At 42.1% G+C, this 13,041-nt stretch overlaps 1 protein-coding gene across 1 annotated transcript in view; it reads right to left on the bottom strand.

The window, feature by feature from the left end:
• LOC144134811 (cystatin-2-like) overlaps positions 1-13,041 on the bottom strand; it is a 97,958-nt gene that overhangs the window by 32,557 nt on the left and 52,360 nt on the right. The window lies entirely within an intron of this gene.

Genomic DNA, 13,041 nt, shown 5'->3' with positions numbered 1-13,041 from the left:
TTTTCATAAATGAAGATTGATGTTACACAGTACACGGATTTCCAGCATTTCTCCTCCACCAAATTTGAACGGCCGCGGCCGGGATCACACCCATGTCTATTCCGGTCAGCAGCCGTAGAGCTATAGCACTGAGGCACCGCCACCACCACTACTGCTATTACCACTGAGCCTTATACCTATATAGATGTATATAGTGTTAGTGCATGTATGCTGTGCAGAAGTTGGTCGGGTATTACTGAATAAAAATGGCCACACATAACAGCATTACACATAGCGCCTACCACTTTTTAGCTGGACGGTGAAAGCATACACTTACTACCTGCAATAGCAGTTTAAAAAAAGCCTTCTTAAAAAAAGGCAATTTTATATTTGTTTTAATTGTTTCCTTTTTAGACAGCGCTGTATTTACTTGACTCATCTGATCGCAAGCCTTCATCGTGGACTTGTTCGACCCAATACTTGAATCTCAATGGTTTACTTTTGTTGCTTAATCAATAGTATAATTAGCTTCCGGAAAGGTACTAATGACGTGTCTTGTGGCACCAGAGTGTTCGAAATTCCGAAACTTCATAAACTGCTGGCGTTATAAGGCGTTTATCCGGAAGTCAAATGTCTTGTTGCCTCATTTCATATGAGTAGATTGAGACGGAATGAGACAGAGTGCGGAGCGGACGTTTTCACACAAATCCTGCTCTCAAGTGACGTTTATTTGCCTTTCCATCCCCCCGAAAGAAAACTACATCAAAATAAAAATTTTCTTTGGCATGGAGTGGTATTATCCATTTTTTTATTGTTAAACTTATGTTTTTCTCAATATTACGCCATAAGCGCGCGATACAGCGGCATTCTTAATTGTATGCAGCCTCTCTTCCCCTCCACTTATAATGAGACATCCAGAATCGCTTCAGGAAACATTAGGGAATATAACCTTTCGATTTTTTCGGGGCCTGTCGTATTCGTAAAGACCTAATTTATGATTCCAACTTCACCCAGACATAAAATTGCGAAAATATCATGCTGTTCTAATGCGATCTCATATGAATGCACAGCATTGGTGGGACATGACTGCTTACAAAAGTTAAGAAATGTAAGCTCATGCTTTTAAGAAGAAAAAGTAAAACTGCGGATTATTATTCTCTCAGCACCTATTTAATTGTAATGAACATAGAGGGATCGCTGCAGAGCATCCTGATTGTCAGTTCACTTACTCCGCCCAGAAATATTGTACTTGTGTAAGAGCTGTTTCCATCGACTAATACAATATGCAACCGTGGTGAACAAGAAAGGATTAGGGTAAGCAGATTTGGATTTAGCAACCCTGCACAGTCGAATACAAGAGAACGCTTCACAATGTAAAAAACCTCCCAAAGCGATAACGAGTAATAAAGATATTGATATTGGCTACTCTAGGTGCCAAAGATAGCGGCTGTAGCGTGAACATTCTAGTGGGAACAAAATAAACACTTGTAAATGTAAAGCACCCCAGCTAGTTAGGGTAAATGTGTCGCTTTTTGAGACTAGTGGGGCGGGTAGACTTCTACTCGGGATTTGTATATCACAGGTACACTACAGAAAACTGCAAACAGCAATTACGGCATTAACTTAAAATAACATATATTTAATATGAGCTGCATGCTGCAAAATATAAACTCAGCTTACTTACAAGCACTACGGCACTGCTTACTATGAAAGGCGTCGTGATAAGAAACCGTAAAGCTGGCTTCAGTGCGGGTAATAAAAGCAAGGATGTCGCTTCAACCGGTGAGGTAGTCGGTTTTATTCTGACTTGCGTTCGCGACTTTACTTACATCATCTGTTATGCAGAAAGTGATGAATGACTTTTCTACCTTCAACAAAAACTTTGAAGGTTTTAATACAGAAACCACAATTTAAGAAATACTTCATATGTGATAACGCCCTAACAGTTGCTGATGAAATTACTGTTCTAATTTGATCTTTCTCCGCGAGGTGGTGCTACGCTAGACCGGGAAATTGACTGACTTCCACGTGTGTGGGCCATACGCAGTTACACCCACGTAAGAGCTATTTCGCAAGAGCGGAAAAATCATAGATGATTTTTGGTGGCCTTGTTCTGCATAGCTTTCCTTCTGTACAGTCACAGCTTATGACAAATTGCGGCTTCTTTCTTGTGTCCTGAGCTGTTCCTCAAGTAACAAACCCCTAGGTTTTAAACTGCCTTCAAGATGCCAAGGCGCTCTTATTATGCACATAATCAGCCTTAACTAGGCCCCAAAGCCGTATAACACCATCATATATACACATGGTAAATAGAGAACCAGGTTTCTTATATGTGATTTGGAATGATTGTCGGGTCTTTTCTCCCGATGTGTATACAACTGGCTGCAAGATAGATGTAAGAAGGCATTTACCAGCTACATTTTCGCTCCTTTGTTCGCAACGAGCCGGAGTATCCGGGTACCAACCACACCGCTACGCCGCGTTCCGATGGAGGCCACACGCAAAAGGCGCCCGCGCACTGTACAATGTCAGTGAACGTTAAATCTCCGCAGATGGTCGTTATTATTCTTGCGAGAGCATTATATCTCATATTAGAACAAAAACTGATGTCCGCCATGTATTGCACGAAATCGGAGCTTGTCAGAACGCCGGTGTACTGTCATAGCGCATATAAGCAAACATGTGTAGTCATGAATGACTAAACGTAATGCACTATGACCAATGAATGTTACGACACCTAGCCATGCACATGACACACGGCTAATAGTCATTCTGACGCACGTCATGGCTCAAGACTTTACAAGCCACGTAATGTAAGGCGTGTAGATTTCATAAAAAGTATGCAGAGTCATGACTCAACAGTCTGCGATGTACAAGACTGAGACTTTATTTCTCCAGCGTGGCACGAGCAGCCCTTTAGAGGTAGCGTAGCCATGACCTGTAGTCATCGCCGTGACGCATAACTCCGCACTTTACATCTGCAGCGGAGCATGACTCCGCTGTTTACGACTAACGATTGTAAGGCGTATACAGTTTGTCAAATTATGCATTGTCATGCCTCGTTGTCATAATCATGACTCGTGACTTATTGTCATTCTGCAATGTAGCATTAGTGACCACTTTAATGCTTTCGCATGCTCACGCGTAAGAAGTCTATGCTCACGCGTAAGAAGTCTCAAGTGTCTGGCGAATTTTTCCTGAGCCATCCACCAAGGATGGCTCTGCCCCAGAGTCTCAATGCTTATAGTGCTCGGCATCTTACCCATAAGACACGGGTTCAACTCTGGCCGCGGCAGTCGAATTTAGATGGCGGTGAAATGCTAGATGCATGCTGTGCGCTTAAACTGGCATTGTTAAGGATGTGGACGTCCTCGGAAAGGCGCGCTGCAGCGACCACAGAATGGTAAGATCACGAATTAGTTTAGAATTGAAGAATAAATGGAAGAAGCAGGTGATGAAGAAGTCCATTAACGATTTAGCGATAAGAGGGAAAATATAGGAATTCAGGATATTGCGCATGAACAGATATTCAACTTTAACTGAGGAAGACGATATTAATATGCATAAAATGAACGATAATATCACAGCTATCATTACGGAGTGCGCAGTAGACATAGGCTGTAGGACGGTTCGGCAGGATACTGGCAAGCTATCGCAGGGGACGAAAGTTCTGACTGAGAAACGCCAAAGCATGAGGGCATCTAGACCTACCGACAGAATAAAACTAGCAGAGCTATCGAAGTTGATAAATCAGTGCAAGGTAGCCGACATCAGGAGATTTAACCTGGAGAGAATCGGGCATGCTCTAAAGATTGGAGGTAGCCTAAAAGCGGTGAAGAGGCATAGGATATTACACAACAGAACTTGTTCACACAATGCATCAGGTGATAGAGAAATGCGCAGAATATAACCAGCCACTATATATAGTCATCATTAATGAGTAGAAAATATTCGTCTCAGATGTATGCGTTAAAAGACAAGGAGGACATTGTCCGTTAGGAGTATTTACTTTATTTATTTTTTATTTCAAAATACTGTCACTTCTATCTTGGGAATTTTATAGGAGAGGTCAAAACACACAAACACAGGCTCAGTGATAATATTTTTAAGAGTGAAAAGTAAAAGCAAAACATGCAATACACATGGAAATAATAAATAAAGCAATCGTGGGACAAAAGTGATGATGGCACTTGAATACAATAAATACACTGAGAGGAGCACTGTATTAAAAGATTATGAACAAGGTTATGGTCAGAGAAATGTACGCACGGAGCCCTCAGCGAGGGTTATAAATATGTTTATGGTCCGCTGGGATGTGACAGATGGATGCAAGCGGTTACAAGCTAGGACAACTTGTGGAAAAAAAACAATATTAGAAAGTACTGCTGCGACAGAAATATTCTCCAAGGGTGACTGCATGATTGTGACGTATTCCTCTTGTAGTAATTATACGAACAAAGTCTGTGGGAGAAATATTTATTGCATTATTACGCAGTAAATACAAAAACTTTATACGGTGTTTGGCACGGCTGGACAGCGTGTGAAGACCAGCCGTGTGTAAAAGATCCGTGGCTGAATGCATGCTTCAACAGCAGTTGAAGATAAAGCGCACGACTTTCCTTTCAGCAATTTCGAGTGCTTTAACGTCGTTTTTAGTGTGCGGGAACCAAGCTATGGAAGCGTATTCCAAGACCGGACGGATAAAAGTGACGTAAGCAAGAAGTTTTGTATAAGATGTAGGATGGTGAAGGGCCCTTTTAAGACAAAATATCTTGTACATTGCTTTTCTAGCTATGTTTAGAACATGCTTAGTCCGGTTTAAGTCAGAAGTGATGACTTCACCCAAGTATCGATATTCTGTTACATTACGGGTATTCATGCTATTCCGAGAGTATACATAATCAAGTTTACACTTTTTCCTTGTAATGGACATAGAGGCCGTTTATTTCGAAATTAATTGCCATCTGCCATTTATTACATTGGTCTACAATTTTTTCTAGAGCATTGTTAAATTTTTCCCGGTCATTAGAGTCTTTATTTGAATAAGAAAGTCAAAGCTTATGAATAAGATATGGATAAGATAGTTAAAACAGCTGAAGAGTTCTACACAAATCTATACAGCAGCCAATGTAATCAGGACGTTAATATAAGAGACAGAAGCGCATAGCAATGCGTTATCCCGGCACTAACGAAACAGGAAGTAAGAAAGCCTTAGGAGTAATGCAAAGAAAAAAGCAGCTGGTGAGGATAAGGTAACAGAAGATCTTTCGAAGGATGGAACGGAGATTTTGTTACAAAAATTTGCCACCCTTTATACGCAATGCCTCATGAACTTGAGCGTACCAGAAGCTTGCAAGAAGGAAAACGTTGCCTTAATTCATTCGAAAGGAGACGCCAAGGACTAGAAAAATTACAGACCGATAAGCTTACTTTCCGTTGCCTACAAGGTATTTATAAAGGCAATCGCTAATACAGTCAGGCAAACCTTAGCCTTTAAACAACCAAATGATCTGGCAGGCTTTCGTAAAGGATATTCCCAGTAGGATATTCAAAGGATATTCACAGTGGTTTCTCAGTAGATGTCAAGGATTTATACTAATCCCTGCCACATGGTGGCATTCTAAATGTAGTTAACGAAGGGATCAGTGAATACGGCACCGTTAGTTTCCAAAATGCGTGTGGCGCTAACGTGGAAACATTCCTGGACCTCCTAAAATGTTACCTGCTGTCACCCTTGGTCGCTTTTGATCGTGACATTTACGCTCAGAGAAAAGGACTGTGCATTCGTTCCTGCTTAGCCCCCGCGCTCAGCAACCTCGTTTTAGCATACCACGACAGGAACCTAGAAAGACAGCTTAGCGCTTTATGGAACACCTGGATCTCCAGGTATGCTGACGATTATCTCATCCTGTTCGACTGTCAGCCAGGGGACCATACCACTGAGCATGAGTACCTTATCTCAGACTGCTTTGAAGAAACCGTCTCTGGCTTGCCCGTGACATAACCTCCCACAGACAACTAGTTGAGATTCGTGTACCTAGTTTTGACTTTTGACCCACATCATCTATGCTGGAAGTACGCATCACGCTCTAAAAATGTACTCTACATTTCGAGTCTGCGCACTAAAAAGCAATTAAACACAGTATCGCCATCGCAGCGACAAGGGATGCGCCCAAAAACTCATGCCCTCGTCAAGTTGGTGCCAGCTTTACATCCCAAATGAAGGGGCTGGAATCGGCAGGTCTTCCCATGACCTTCCTCATGGATCTGGCAGAGGTGCTCCTGGCAGAATTCCGGAAAGGAAAATTGAAGCGCGACCATGCACAGGATCACAAAAAGAAGACTGTCACAATTCCATACGTGCATTCAGTATCGCATCGGCTAAAGAAGGGTGAAAACCGTACTGGCATCCGAGTTTTGTCTTCAGCACCAAACAAGCTGGGCAAGCTTTGCCGAAAAGTGAACCAGAAAGAAAAGAAAAAAGATGTCATGCGTCAAAAACATGAAACCCGCCTTGTTCACTGCAGGAAAGAAGTCGTTTATGAGATTCCGCTAACCTGTGGCCGCACGTACGTCGGTCAGACAGGCCGCTGCCTCAATGACCGTCAGCGTGAACACGCAAATTCCATAAGAGCTGGAACAGGTAGCAATTTGCCATTGTACTGCAAGAAATGCAAAAGCTATAAACGAAAGCTGCACGAAACGCTCGTTTTACGTAGGTTAAAAGAGAAAAGTATTAGAGAAATTTTTGAGGCATTCGTCATCGACAAAAAGGGGAGAGACCTGCGTCTGCACGCCATCGATCGCCCTTCTCCAGAAGGAACTGTCTTAACTGAAATCTTGAGTTCGCTTACCCAGATTAGTGTCCGACCTTTTCTGGTTTCTTTTTTGTTTTGCATCCAGCTAAATCACTTAGTGTTTTATCTTTACTTCCTCGAACGCAATTTATTGCATGTGCAAATAAACCGTTTTCAGTTGGTAATGCCAGAGCTTGTGTTTGTCTTTCTTTTGTCGTCCATGCGTTTTTCTGCGCTGCATATTTTTCTCTTCTTTGATGAACCAACAGGCCCAAATTACCACTCTTCATCAGTTAGTTTCTCAGCTCAGTACCATCCGCAGTCATATTGCTCCTCCTGGCCCCATCGTCAGGTGCGAACTTGGCATCCGATGCTTTCATCCGCTGTGACTCTTGTGGAAGACGGCGCGAACTCTTGCTCGAGGGGACAGAACACGTCTCGCTGAAAGTCAAAAGGCATTCTGGGTGTATTCCCGCTGTTTTGTGTTCCTCAGCTGCTGGCGCAGCCCTGCTGGCAGCCGTGTTCAGCGTCTGCTCCTGGGGCTGGGTCTACGGCATCCCACGTCTGACAGCAACAGCAACAACAAAATCAAGAGCGGATTAGCATTGCTAAACATGAAGCATTGTGCGAAAGCAGGTTTTGACACGAGGAGACTAAAGCCACGTACCTGAAAGTACGATCGAAACGCGTTTCTTTCCCGTGGGCTGGAACCCCAGTCGAGGCAATATTTATTTTAGTTCTCCAGGTTGGTACAAGGTGATTCTAATTCGAAGTTTCGTTCATTTCCCTTATTGCCCGCATCATACGACTAATATAGACTTAATACAGACTTAGAGAAAGCGCAAGAAATCTGTTATCAAAGCTCCTTTGTCGCCATCATATCAACGCAAAAAAAGGGAAACAGTAAACAAACTCACAAGCAGAAAGAGTGTAACGACACACCTAGAAGAGTTTGAGCTAAATGGAAATCTGATAGCAGGACACTGCTTGGCTAACATGATGAATGAGTATTTCATACAATCAGGGAGGGCAGATAACTCAACAGCAAGCGGCAGACAATCGACATGACACATTAGTCCCATACCGAATTCGCTTGTTTTCCACCATGTTTCACCGGAAGGCACTGAACATTCGCTTACTAAAATAAAAAGTGATGTGGCCGCTGGATATGATGAAATCAAGACCGAACCTATTAAGTATGTGCCTCAGTTGCTAAAAAATGTTCTGGCAAATATTATTAACTTAGTGTTCGACGCTGGTATCTTTCCCGACCAATTAAAAATAGCAAGGTTGTGCCAATGTACAAGGAGACAGAAACGCCCTTACAAATTGCCGACCAATATAAGTATTACCTGTTTTAACGAATGTTTTTGAGTGGGCTATTAATGACTGTGTAAAAAATTTCTAAGAAAAATATAGTATTATATCCTGCTCCCAGTTCGGATTTCAAAAATATAAATCCACTGAACAAGCACTACTTCACATAAAGGAGGAAATCATACATGGTATTGAAAATAAGGTTTATACATTAGGATTTTTTCTTGACCGGCGAAAAGCATTTGACTCGGTTAGTCACAGCATACTATTTTATATGCTGGAATGCTATGGAATACGTGCCACCTCACTGAAATTAATAAAAGATTATCTTGACACACGCTTCCAATATACGAGTGTGAATAATTACTCCTCTACTTGGTTGAGCGTAACAACTGGAGTACCGCAAGGATCACTGTTAGGGCCTACGCTCTGTTTGTTATACATCAACGACATTACTGCAATTGCCAACACTCCCGATATTGTTGTGTTTGCGGATCACACCAACGTATTTTTTTTTCTGCACTGAAGAAACGCGAAATTGATGAAATGGCTAATCGCTATCTACACTATCTTTCTGAAAGGCTCAAAAGAAAATTGTCTGCAATTAATTGCCACTAAAAATAATTTTATAATATTTTGTCATCCAAATAAATGTGACTAACATGTAATGTTAATTATGTGCAAAACAACGAACACTAAGCAAACGTCCGAGCAGAAATTTCTAGGAGCTTGGTTCCAGGAAACTCTTACATGGACATGCCATGTAGAGCACTTGGACACCGATATAGCCCGATCGATCGAATGCATTAGAAAAATCTCGACAACGATACCTTTCTGCTTAAAAAAAAATCTCTTTATTACACTTCAATTTATTCAAAGCTTTCCTACTGTTCGCTAGTTTGGGGCACCACTACCCAAGATAACTATGATAAGTTTATGGTATGACAAAACGAATGCTACGTATTTTTGAAAATTATGTAGGATACATCTGCGATTGAACACTAGGCACCTATTTGCAAAGCATGCATGACCATGGCCAACCAAACATACTTGTATAAAATAATTCAACACATACACGCCACACATATATACAAAGATCTCGGCGTGACAGTTGATCACCAGTAAGGTATCAGACATCACACAAGAAGGCTTCCGAAGGTTAGAACCAATTACGGTAAACAGTCATTGACCTACCAAGCAATCAATATTCTAGAAAAACATGAAGGCATTATAAACTGGACAAATATCCCTGCTAAATTAAAAAAAAGAATGTATAGAATTTTTCTTGTGACCACCGCATGCGTTCTGTAGACTGTTTTCATTATAATTTGAGCATTTTCTTTCTGATTTACTGTTTTTGTTTCTATGCGCAGTGTGTACTGCTGCATCAGTGGTCACTGAATGCCTCTACCGCGTCATAATTCGTATGAAGTTTGTCTGGGGAAGTTTGTCAACTGTGTATATTAGTAGAATTGCTTGTTTTTATTTCAGGTATATGCTGTTATTTTTGCTGGATGTCGAATGGAAAGCCTGAATTTCTATGCCGAGTGCACCTTTTTGCTACGCTGTACGAAAAAAACGGGGGCAGAAACCTCGTCAGGCTGTATCCGCCATTAGTCTGTCTCCGCAGGACACGCGCTGAAAATGAAATGTTTTTTATTTTTCATTTGATTTCACTTTAGAGGCTTCACCATACACCGATTTGCCAGGTTAGGAGGTCAATTGTGATTTCGCTCTAAAATTTAAAGGGGGCGAACTGCTTCCAACCGGTCTTTAAGAGCGCTACCGAGCGCTGTTGGTTATACTTTCTCAATTTCCATCGGTTCGTCTTCGTCGTCGCAATAAATACATTCTAACGTCGTAACTGTGCGGAGCATATATTTGACTGAAGGAAAGTAGAGGCGATATTCAGTGCTGAGATATTCCGAAGAATTGTCCGTCTCGGACACAACAGCACTATAGTGGTCCCTGCCCATGCCATGTCAGTGGCCAGTTCATTGAGTGGAGTCATGGGCTTCAGCCGGGTTCTATGGTGGCTTCCTTTGCAGGAAGCCGATTTTAGTTCTTTGCTGATAGCTCGTTTAGGAGAAAATTGTGTCGTGATATAAGACTGGTCAAATTCCTCTTGCGAAGAGTTCCTTCTCTTCATTTGTAAATCAATGTATTATATCTTACCACGTCTAAACGTCTCATACGTCGAAAGTATAAAAAATTATAATGCCTACCATTTTAGTGATATTTACTTTTAAACCTTGAATTCCTGTCGTCGATTGGATTCCTGGTCCGTTTCTTCTTTCATCTAACGCTTTACCTCAAGCACGTATCTATTCTATTGCTACTTCTTTTCCTAGGCAAACAATATCCTGGCTTGCAGTGACTATGTAGCTCAACATATTCTGTAACAGTGTGTACCATATTAGCAATGCGCATTAGATGTTAGCCACTGCCTTCAAAGATTCGAAAAGCACCCTCACGCAATTCGGTTATGACGGGGATGTTATTATACCTCTCTGTGTAACCTGACTCATTGTGACAATATTGCCCTTAGCAGAGCCCTGCGAGAAGCCATCCTATTTCCTGCTTTGTTTGAACTTACCCTTATTCTAGCACTGTTAGAATTGCCTTTGTAAATAGCTTATATGCGCATGACTGGAACTGGTTCGCAATTTTGAAATGTTCTACAACTCCTCTATTGTGTATTAGAAAAAATTTTGGGATTTTGCAAATTCTCTGCACGTTAGGGGCACCGAAGCTTTTGGTACAAGGTGACATTTTACCAGCCGAAAATCTCTTGAGCACTTTGAAAGACTCTTACTGCACGTCCTGCAGCTTTTCCAATCTGCATGTAAAAACGTTCCCTACTTCACCAACCGCGGTACTTTAATCTCTATGGCACGCTGCTGATTCGAATTCCGCGGGATCGAACCTGGGTTATGATAGCTGCATTCGTCGAATGCTTAATGCAAAACGGACCATGTTCTTGGAATTTTAAATGCATATAACCAGTCTTACCTGCTCGGAATCAGGTTGAAGCCCTACAGAGTTTCACGCAGCACCCGTTTACAACACGGGGATGCTAAACAAACAGAAAAGATTCTTGCATGCCATTCACTACTTCCTCGTTCATTTCCCGCGCGGAACCTATTTCCTTGATTCAGTGGCTTGGTTCATTGGCCATGTCATTTTTCTGGCTGTCACGAAAACCTTATTACTCCACAATTCAGTATGCGAGCCATCTTCATATTGTAGCACGACGAAATACATACTACTAGGAACGAAAGACATCAGCGCCAAAATAAAAGAAAATCTTTTTGAGAACACATGTTATAAAGCAGCTGAAAAAAGCGCCTGAAATCAGCAACAACAAAAGCCATGTTGCACCAAAGAATAACTTATTTTGCTATTTACTTTCTCTTCTTTGTCTCTTTCAGCGCAATTCAGAGCTCAGCCGGGTGATATCGTGGCTTTCTTTACAGAAAACTGATTTTAGTTCTTTGAAAATAGCTCGTTCTGGATTTTGTCGTTAAGACAGGACAAATTCCTCTTGCGAAGAGTCCCTTCTCTAGATTTGTAAATCAATGTATTCTTATATCTTACCTCGTCGAAACGTCTTATACGTCGAAAGTATAAAAACTATAATGCCTACATTTTAGTGATATTTCAAGAGGCGACATGTGGAGTCATGACTCATCCGGCTCACAAAGGCGGCGATGAATAGGACTCCAAGAACGCGCCCCTCCGCATACGTTGGTGGACTGCGCCTCATGGTAACAAAGGGGGAGCGAAGGCAGCAACCCGCTGGTGCTGCTGGCACACTTAACTCACCCCTGAAGAAGGGACCGAGTTAGTCCCGAAACGTGGGTAAAGTTAAAAATATTGATTGGCGTCAGTTTTCTCTCAACTGTCTCAAGAACCCAACCAGACGGACTTCCGTCGAAGATGTTTTTGGTCTAATCAGAGTTAGCTGCATGCGGTTCATTTTTTACTGCGTACAATTGATTTAAATTTTAGATTTGGTGTGGTACTTGTATCTGGCGTGCAATTTACTGTGATTAGTAAATAATTATAAGACGACCTGCGATATTCTTGAGGTAACACAGCGTACAATGTAAAATTAAACTTTGTGATTGAAAAGAAATGCTTCTTCCGTGGATGCCTATTTGAGCGATAGATAGCATGAACGGTGTCTCTTCGTTTATATCTACGCCTCTTTCAAACGCTTTCTGAACCCCTTACTTCAGAGTACAGTCCAGTTGTCCAATGTGTTAAGTAATCCAACTGCGCCTTCCATTCCGTATGACCACATATTACAGTGCGCCGTCGCACACTGTCAGTGAGATCGGGCGAACGCGGACGCCGTTTTGCTGAGCTATGCTATGAATCATGTGTTAGGAGTCAAATGTGCCCGCACAGACTTGGTCATGCTTTCGGGCAGCGGGATTGCGGAGAGTGTTCCGAAACATGCTGCATGTATCAACCACTGCATCTGAACAGGCTCTCGCGTTATGCCCATGTGCGGCATCCTACAAGCGTGTAGAAGTGTTTGGTTGCGTCTTCCGGTGGAGCGTCTCACCCGATCGCGATAAATGTTTGAGGGCCACGCGCAGGCTGCGTGCTAGGTTGGTCATGGGATCGCGGCCCACCTGAAGACGTCAAAAGTAGCACTAGCTCTGAGTATTTTTATCATTTATGGTTTATGGGGGGTTTAACGTCCCAAAGCGACTGAGGCTATGACGGGACGCCGTAGTGTGAGGCTTGGAGTATGTGGCAGCTCACTTTTGGTCTACTTTCTTAATAAAGGCCATACTGAAAATGCGCCCAACTGCCACCCGATATTAGTGCATTGTAAAGATACTTTGTTGGTCGAAATAATTTCGAACTTTTCTACGGCTGCGCTGCTTTTTTGTTGATTATTTCACTCACTTCCACATTCCTTGTGAATGACCTG

This window comes from Amblyomma americanum, chromosome 5 (genome assembly GCF_052857255.1).
Source record: "Amblyomma americanum isolate KBUSLIRL-KWMA chromosome 5, ASM5285725v1, whole genome shotgun sequence".
Lineage (NCBI taxonomy): Eukaryota > Metazoa > Arthropoda > Arachnida > Ixodida > Ixodidae > Amblyomma > Amblyomma americanum.
Note: the sequence above shows the minus strand (reverse complement) of the source record. Positions and strands in the feature narration are given on the sequence as shown.